Source organism: Schistocerca serialis, chromosome 6 (assembly GCF_023864345.2).
Source record: "Schistocerca serialis cubense isolate TAMUIC-IGC-003099 chromosome 6, iqSchSeri2.2, whole genome shotgun sequence".
NCBI classification, from domain to species: Eukaryota; Metazoa; Arthropoda; class Insecta; order Orthoptera; family Acrididae; genus Schistocerca; species Schistocerca serialis.
The window spans coordinates 185,708,581-185,717,575 of NC_064643.1; the positions used below are offsets into that span (position 1 = coordinate 185,708,581).

At 48.0% G+C, this 8,995-nt stretch overlaps 1 long non-coding RNA gene across 1 annotated transcript in view; it reads left to right on the plus strand.

Annotated features, from left to right (window-relative positions):
- Nucleotides 1-8,298, plus strand: part of LOC126484573 (uncharacterized) — a 327,761-nt gene extending 319,463 nt beyond the window's left edge. The window contains exon 5 of the long non-coding RNA XR_007587882.1: nt 8,199-8,298. This is a non-coding gene — a long non-coding RNA (uncharacterized LOC126484573). The remainder of the gene's footprint in view (nt 1-8,198) is intronic.
- The last annotated feature ends 697 nt before the right edge of the window (nt 8,299-8,995 follow it).

Here is an 8,995-nt window from a genome sequence, read left to right on the forward strand (position 1 = left end):
CTTTACATTCCACATCAGACACTTCAACATGTTTCTAAATGTACATCAGATGACGACTTAAGCTCAGTTGTCACCAAAATAGTTAAACTGTATTATATTTAACAGTGTAGATTACTTAATATTCTCAATTTACAGAAAGTAATTCTTTATCCAATATGTCGTATATAATTGCGATCTGTTGCGCTGTCTTAGTGAATCAGGGGATGTATGCGAAATGTATGTGAAGTAGGAACGATTGAAACTGAATAACTATCAATGTGACTGAGCGCAGGAACCCGATGGTTCGGCCTTGATGTGAGTCACATAGATGGGGGCAAAATACTAACTGCAAGCAGCAAGTTTTTGTTGTTGTACAAATATAAAACTTGGTTTAATCTTTCAGGCAATTAAATATATTCTTTTGTTTCCTTTCGAGGAAAGTGTTACTGTGTAATCTCATCTAAACTGATATCGGAACGGCGATTATTACAAAGAGGACAGCAGTACCGACTTACGTGAACTGAAATATTAAGCTGAGTGGCTACTGTGCCACTGGCCCAATCAGAGGAGACATATCTCGCGCGCTTTGGTTATGGGAGACGGATTTCACGAGCCGGGGAGTCCGTGGTCAGCTCGTGTGGTGAAAGGTCACGAAGCCCGGTGCTGTAGACAGTTAGGCGTGGATTGAGTTACAGTGGGTTTTCGGAGAATGTGATATATCAGTGAATGTTCATGACCGTTCGTGGATGGCGTCTACGAAAATTTCCTATTTTTCAATGAGGATGAACACTTTCTTCCGGGGGGTTAAATTGTGCTTGATGTTTCGCGCATTCATAATCGCAAACGTGGCGTTCAAAAGTGATGATATGCACGCTATTTAAGAGAGCATTCAGAACAATTAAACAACGTGTGATTTTGGTAAACTGTTTATTAACTGATGAATGAAAAGTGTGGTTCTCTCAGTACGAGGGCTGAATTAAGACCGTAAATGGGCACGAGAGAGAGAGGGGCGTGAGCGTCCTGTTGACGTTTATAATGCAGCTAATGTTGTACAGCTTTTCTTAGCTGCGGAACATATACGTCGCTTCAGGGCAGATTCAGTTTCTTAACTGATAGCCATTTCCTTCTGTGTTCCATTCGCCAGTGGGGCGAGCAGAAGGCGCATCTGTACGAATCCTACCTCTCATATATTGTTCTCACGGTCGTGAAGCAACGTGAATGTTGGAAGCAACGATTCTGCAGTTTATTAACCTTTTATACCTGGGATTCACAGTCGTGTAGAACTTTATAAAAGGCATCATATTTAGGCCAGTGACTGTAACACTTTCTTTATTTCACGATTGCAATTTCGGCCCTAGGCCATTATCAGGTGCAGATTTTTGTGGCTTTAAAATGAGCTGGCATATTTATATGTCGTTGTGATTACTATTAAATTCATTCGTGACGCTGTTACGCATTGCGAGCGCACATATCCGTATGTCATAAAACAACATAGTCTGGAGACACTCATGTTCGTTAGCCCATCAATAGGCACTTATGCACTAAACTGCAGCGGCAGATTACTGTTGTTTTATGACATATGGATATGTGTGCTCGCAATTTGTAACAGCGTCACGAATGTATTTAATAGTAATTACAACGACATATAAATTTGTCAGTTCATTTTAAGTTAACATGGCTTAAAGCCACAAAAATTTGCACTTGATAATGGCCTCTTTTATAAAAATCTGCAGTTTGATGCAGAAATTGGTTGTCTAAACGCCCTCAATAGCGTTTGACTAAAAAAGGGCGTCTTCTTCTCGCCAGTTGTGGTAACACTCTCGCACTTGATCTTGAATCGACCTGTAACAAATTTAGCACCCAGTATGTGAACTGGTTCGATATCGTCCTTTCGTCAGAATTGGCGGCAATCCCAAACACTTGGGCAGCACTCAAGAATGGGTGGCACCAGCATTCTACAGTACAGATGCGCTGTCAGGCCTTTAGTCGACTTCACTGGAGCTAGCAGCGTACCATCAACTCTGTATTCCAACATTACAGGAATGTTTCTCCTATCTAGTCTTTTAACCACCATATTCACAGCAGGCCTCCAAATGATCGCACCAAACAGAAATGGTTCAGATGGCTCTAAGCACTATGGGACTTAACATCTGAGGTCATCAGTCCCCTACACTTAAAAACTACTTGAACCTAACTAACCTAAGGACATCACAAACATCCAGGCAGGATTCCAACCTGCGACCGTAGCAGCCACGTGGTTCCGGACTGAAGCTCCTAAAACCGGTCGACCACAGCGGCCGGGTCGCACCAAACAGAAATTCAGTCGAATCATCCTGATCTTTCAGCAGTTACAGAACGAATGCTGCACACCGTGTCCAGCAGATGGTTGTTGTACATGGAGAGCAGGAACCATCCTATACAGTTCCCCGGGGAACTGCCGGCGTTATCTTCGTTCTGATTAACACTCCACATCCAGGACAACGTACGTCTTCGAGTCAGTCACATCTGTATGAAAATAAAGCGGGAAAGTGGATCGATTGCGTATTTATTTTCCCTTTCACGTCCTAGAGGACAGTATACTGTAATTTTTGGTCCACAGTTACTGTGTACCGGTACGTTTCTTACAGCTCTTCACATTAGCAAATGCGTTGCCTCGGGGCCCCTCGTAAAGTGTTTCATTTTATTTCGAGAAAGCATCGACAGTTTTAGTACGCTAATTGCGTGCAGTGCCACATTTTGTACTCAGAAAATTACTCGGTTGACAGGAACTGGTAGACAGTCGGCATGGTTACACGTAATTGAGAGGCAACCGTAAAGAAAAAGTAATCAGAAACAATGGTGTGTGTGTGTGTGTGTGTGTGTGTGTGTGTGTGTGTGTGTGTGTGTGTGTGCGTGCATGCAAGAATGCTTATCTCTGTATTTTTCTATCTTCTTCAGACTGTTGTTCTTATAACTTTCTAAAATCCATGTTGACTTCAGGCGTGGCTCAGTGTCCAAGCGAGTAAGTGTGGGACAAGATATTAGTATATTATACCGTAGTATTACGCGCAACTGAGGAGGACAGGACCACAAAAGTTGAAGATATTAGTCATTCCTAGCACTGTTTGCGTCCCTTTTGGGCACCTTTCACCTCTGGCAATGATACGCGTATGTGAAACGTGCCTCCGTGGACCGGAGTCCGCATCAAAGTGTTTGCCCCGCTGGAACTGGGTGCGTAAGCGTCCAAAGGTCAGAGGAAGGCAATAGCAGGCCACTTTCAGGAGCATCATGCCTAGCAAAGCACTGTGCTATCCAGTGCGACCTTCGGGTTAATCACAGCCTTACAGCATTCTCAGGAATGCCAGTACTCCCTAGAAATATTAAATATAAACGCAAGCTGCTTTCGATTCGCAACTTACCACTTTAATAAAATTCATCATAAAATCTCAAAGGTAGTGTGCCAAATTTCGACTAAGCGATAGCGGACACAGTGTCGTCTTTCTTCTGAGAATAAAAAGAAAATAAAGTTTTGAATGTAAATGAATACAGTGGATGAATCATTAGATTATTGAAAAGATACTTCAGACATAGTTTTAATGGAATGGTGTCTTTAGCTTAATCAAACATTCGATGTAAACACGTGAGCACTTGCCGAGTCGTTACGAATCGTAAACTGCTAACCTGGTTGCATGTTAAAATTGTGCATATCAGTACCAGAGGTGTTCTATTGCGCTGTATTTTAATCACTGTATTGAAATTCCGTATTTGCGCCTGAGGACGAATAAGAGAAGAACGTTGTCAGCAACATTAGGGCACCTACTTACTTGATGGCTTCCGTACAATGGCACTATCGGGGAAAATCGGCCGTATACTAAAGAAACACCGAGTTGAAATCGTCTTTTGCCCGCCCAATAAAACACTGGCACTATTGGGAAGTGTGAAAGATGACCTCGGTTTGAGGAAGGCCGGCATATACCAAATGACCTGTGATTGTGGGAAGACTTACATCGGAAAACAGTACGCACCATCGAAGATCGTTGCCGAGAACATCAAAGGCACACTCGACTGAAATATCTAAATAAGTCGGTGGTAGCAGAGCACTGTTTGTCCGAGTTGTCCAAGAAACACTAGATGGATTATGAGCGGACCAAGATGCTGGCTCAGACCTCTAAATATTGGGACAGCGTTATAAGTGAGGCTATCGAAATTCGCACCAGGGAAGATCTTATCAACCGAGATTGCGGCTACAATCTCAGCAAGGATTGGGACCCGGCATTGAATGTAATTCAGAAGACTCTCAGCAAGGAGTACGAACTGGCGACCAGGGTGGACGTAGCTAGCACATCGACGCTACGACGGATTCCGACGACCAAGTCTTCCCGACCGCCGGCGCGCGGACGCGGACGGCGAAGAGAGCGGCCCGGGGGGGAGGGGATTTAAATCGGCCGGCCGCCCTCAGGAGCTCAGTTCGTCAGCGCACCTGACGATGGCGACATGTCTGATCGCCGAAATACTGTGCCCGTTGGACACTATGAACCGGCAGTATACCCGTGGACTGTTCGAGCAACACTACTGTCCGCTTCTATTTTCGGTAAAATGTCTGTGTTAACACTGCATGGGTTTACGTCTGTTTTTTCGAGCAAATACTTAGCTTTTTGCCAAAAATGTATTTTTGGCCTTCAGAACTTTAGTAGTTCTCGTGTTGTAGCGAACACCAACCTCATGCGCGCACGCGTTACCGCGTATTTTCGTTCGGTCGCAAGTACACTGAGACGTTCCTATAATTATCCGCGTGCTCGAGGGCGTAAGCAGCCGTCTGCACGACGTGCTGGCGATGCGCGGTGCACGTCGCGAGTTGACGGAAAAAACTTTTTATCGGCGATGCCTTCACTCCTTCGCTCATTGTATAGTTGTAGTGCCCCCCCCCCCTACCCCCACTCCCTTGGCACGCTCCCCTATCTTTGCTAGCCGGCCGAAGTGCGGTTAAAGGCGCTGCAGTCTGGAACCGCAAGACCGCTACGGTCGCAGGTTCGAATCCTGCCTCGGGCATGGATGTTTGTGATCCCCTTAGGTTAGTTAGGGTTAACTGGTTCTAAGTTCTAGGGGACTAATGACCTCAGCAGTTGAGTCCCATAGTGCTCAGAGCCATTTGAACCATTTGAACCATTTGAACCAATCTTTGCTTTGACACGCAGGACAGAGTTATTTCCTCGTTTCTTGCCGGCTGCTGTTGCCGACCGGTTCTAGGCGCTTCGGTCCGGAACCGCGCAACTGCTACGGTCTCAGGTTCGAATCCTGCCTAGGTCATCGATGTATGTGATGTCCTTAGGTTAGTTAGCTTTAAGTAGTTCTAAGTTCTAGGGGATTGATGACCTCAGATGTTAAGTCAAATAGTGCCATTTGAACCATTTGACCCTCGTTTCTTTCCTTTCCTGCTACACTGTTTCGTGGTCTTTCGCTGCTTGATGAGTCGGAGAACCACCGAGCTATCCATTGGACCATAAGTTATATGTCGCTTGCCACCTCTTTGTATCAGTCTGATAGTTTATATCAGCATCCTGCGACTCTTTACGGCTATTTAAAAAGAAACAAAGCGGAGGCTGTAAAATGAAAATCTCTGAAGGGATGGGGATGCCATTGTCTACGGAAGAAGTGGTCCCTGTAAGAGGTACCGCCGCTAGAGGTACGTGGGCGGACACGCACTCAGCCGCGCTGGAAACTGTAAAATGCAGGCTTCAATAGAACAGCAAAGGGGTGTACTGCGTTTCTCTAAGGCGGAAGGAGTGCGGGGAAGGGAAATTCATCGAAGAATGGGACAAGTGTACGGAGAGAACTGAATGTCGGTTGCAAACGTCTAGGCGTGGCACAGGCAGTTCAAGTAAGGTGAAGGTCGCTTCTACTCTGTGAGGTGGGGCAGTTCGGCCAAATTGACTGCCTGAGGCACGGCTCGCGTGCTCTAGCCCAGGGTTCCCATGGCGGCCCTTGCTCGGCGGTTTGGTCTGGCCCCTACCCAGCCCACACTTTCATTCTCCGTGTTCTTTTGTTTGCCGTTTTTAATGTTTTACTTTTCCTGATCTTTCGTCATCTTGGCTGTGTTTGTTTCCTTGGGGTACCGAGCGAGGTGGCGCAGTGGTTAGCACCATGGACTCGCGTTCGAGAGGACAACGGTTCAAACCCGCGTCCCGCCATCCTGATTTAGGATTTCCGCGATTTTCCTAAATCGCTTCACGCAAATGCCGGGATGGTTCTTCGGGAAGGGTACGGCCGACTTTCTTCGCCATCCTTCCCTAATATGATGGGACCGAAGACCTCGCTGATTGGTCTCCTCCCCCAAATCGACCAACCAGCCAATCCTTGGGGTAACACGGTGAGGTGATGCTGGTGGGATTCGGAGGGTGCGTCTCTCGGCTCATGCCGAACTCTGAGGAGCTCAAACTGCATTCTGGTCAGAGCGGCTCGCCCACTCTCACTCCTCTCCTATTAGTTTTCGATTTTGTCTCTCTGTATCTTGCTTACTGTTGGGCTTCCCGAGATTTGCCTTTTGTATCCTTCTGAGGCCTATTCCCGGTTCGATACATACAGGGTGTTACAAAAAGGTATGGCCAAACTTTCAGGAAACATTCCTCACACAAAAAGAAAGAAAATATGTTATGTGGACATGTGTCTGGAAACGCTTACTTTCCATGTTACAGCTCATTTTATCACTTCTCTTCAAATCACATTAATCATGGAATGGAAACACACAGCAACAGAACGTACCAGCGTTACTTCAAACACTTTGTTACAGGAAATGTTCAAAATGTCCACCGTTAGCGAGGATAGATGCATCCACCCTCCGTCGAATGGAATCCCTGATGCGCTGATGCAGCCCTGGAGAATGGCGTATTGTATCACAGCCGTCCACAATACGAGCACGAAGAGTCTCTACATTTGGTACCGGGGTTGGGTAGACAAGAGCTTTCAAATGCCCCCATAAATGAAAGTCAAGAGGGTTGAAGTCAGGAGAGCGTGGAGGCCATGGAATTGGTCCGCCTCTACCAATCCATCGGTCAGCGAATCTGTTGTTGAGAAGCGTACGAACACTTCGACTGAAATGTGCAGGAGCTCCATCGTGCATGAACCACATGTTGTTTCGTACTTGTAAAGGCACATGTTCTAGCAGCACAGGTAGAGTATCCCGTATGAAATCATCATAACGTGCTCCATTGAGCGTAGGTGGATGAACATGGGGACCAATCAAGACATCACCAACAATGCCTGCCCAAACGTTCACAGAAAATCTGTGTTGATGACGTCATTGGACAATTGCGTACGGATTCTCGTCAGCCCACACATGCTGATTGTGAAAATTTACAATTTGATCACGTTGGAATGAAGCCTCATCCGTAAAGAGAACATTTGTACTGAAATGAGGATTGAGACACTGTTGGATGAACCATTCGCAGAAGTGTACCCGTGGAGGCCAATCAGCTGCTGATAGTGCCTGCACACGGTATGGAAACAACTGGTTCTCCCGTAGCACTCTCCATACAGTGACATGGTCAACGTTACCTTGTACAGCAGCAACTTCTCTGACGCTGACATTTGGCTTATCGTCAACTGCACGAAGAATTGCCTCGTCCATTGCAGGTGTCCTCGTCGTTCTAGGTCGTCCCCAGTCCCGAGCCATTGGCTGGAATGGTCCGTGCTCCCTAAGACGCCGATCAATTGCTTCGAACGTCTTCCTGTCGTTCTGGAAATCTGTCTCGATATAAACGTACCGCGCCACGGCTATTGCCTCGTGCTAATCCGTACATCAAATGGGCATCTGCCAACTCCGTATTTGTAAACATTGCACTGACTGCAGAACCACTTTCGTGATGAACACTAACCTGTTGATGCTAGTACTGTAGAGCAATGAGTCGCATGTCAAAACAAGCACCGAAGTCAACATTACCTTCCTTCAATTGGGCCAACTGGCGGTGAACCGAGGAAGTACAGTACATACTGACGAAACTGAAATGAGCTCTAACATGGAAATTAAGCGTTTCCGGACACATGTCCACATAATATCTTTTCGTTATTTGTGTGTGAGGAATGTTTCCTGAAAGTTCCGCCGTTCCTTTTTGGAACACCCTGTATAGGATGAAGGGAATCATCACCTCGCAGTTTGGTCCCTTTAACTGCAACAGCCAACCAACCTAGTCAAGTAAGATCGGGAACGAGTTCTCGTGTCGCAGTGCGAGTTTTCCGTGTTTCAGAGCGATGCCGCTGCGAGGCGCGCGCGGCGGCCGCGACTGCAGCCCTGCGGCGAGCGTGAGCAGCGGGGCGAGCTGGAGCAGCGGCTGCAGCGTGGGCGGCGCCGTGGGCGGCGTGGGCGGCGGCGCCGGCGGCGTGGACCTGGTGGTGGCCGGGCGGCGCTACACGCGCGCGCGCGCCAACGCGGACGGCAGCGTGCGCTGGACGTGCGCGACGCGCGGCTGCCCCGCGTCGCTGCGCACCGACGCCAAGGGCGTGGTGCTGCTGCGGCGCGGCGCCAGGCACCGCTGCTCGCTGCCGCCGCCGCCCGACCGCGCCGCCGCCGCGCCGCTCGGCCTGGGCGCGCTCTCCGCCGACGAGGCCGCCGCCTCCGACAGCGACGCCGACGGCGCCGACAACGTGCCGCTCTCGCGCCGCCTCCAGCCCGCGCCCACAGGTCAGTCGTCTTCCTTCGCTTTATCACAGTATTCCATCTGCGTGAGTACCGGAGGTGCGTCTCTCCTCCCACGCTATTAATCGTAAAACCCTCAAAGCCTAAATACGTACAGTCTTCTTCTTTCTAAAGGCTAACCCTTCTCTGTGCAGCCACAGATTCCTGTCTTAAGCAGTCCTCTTTATATCTGTACACACTGAGGTGAGAGAAGTCGTGGAATAGCGATGTGCATGTATACAGATAGCGGCAGTATCGCGTACACAGGTTATAAAAGGCCATTGCCGTGGCAGAGATGTCATTAGTACTCTGGTACTCATGTGAAAAGGTTTCTGACGTGGTTACAGCCGCACGACTCGAATTAAGACT